We start from the raw sequence: 551 nt of genomic DNA, 5'->3' as shown, positions 1-551 counted from the left end.
TCCGTATATCATATTACATGAATATCAAGCGATGGCAGACGTGCTATAGTGTGTCCGTTCTACCTAGATGCATTAGTATCACGCGGCAACCACGGCAACCGCACTCATATGCTGTTCACGTTGTCAATGGCTCCGTATATCATGTCACATGAATTTCAAGCGTTGTAGACGTGCTATTGTGTGTCTGTACTACCTAGACGCATTAGTATGACGCGGCAACAACGGCAAACGCACTCATACGCTGGTCACGTTGTCAATGGCTCTGTATATCATGTCACATGAATTTCAAGCGATTGCAGACGTGATAATGCGTGTCTGTACTACCTAGACGCATTAGTACGTCGCGACAACAACGGCAAACGCACTCATACGCTGGTCACGTTGACAAGCTCCGTATTTCATGTCACATGAATTTCAAGCGTTGCAGACGTGCTATAGTGTGTCTGTACTACTTAGACGCATTTGTATGACGCGGCAACAACGACAAACACACTCATACGCTGGTCACGTTGTCAATGGCTCCGTATTTAATGTCACATGAATTTCAAGCG

The sequence above is a fragment of the Plasmopara halstedii genome, assembly GCF_900000015.1.
Source record: "Plasmopara halstedii genome assembly, contig: Scaffold_208, whole genome shotgun sequence".
Lineage (NCBI taxonomy): Eukaryota > Oomycota > Peronosporomycetes > Peronosporales > Peronosporaceae > Plasmopara > Plasmopara halstedii.
Note: the sequence above shows the minus strand (reverse complement) of the source record.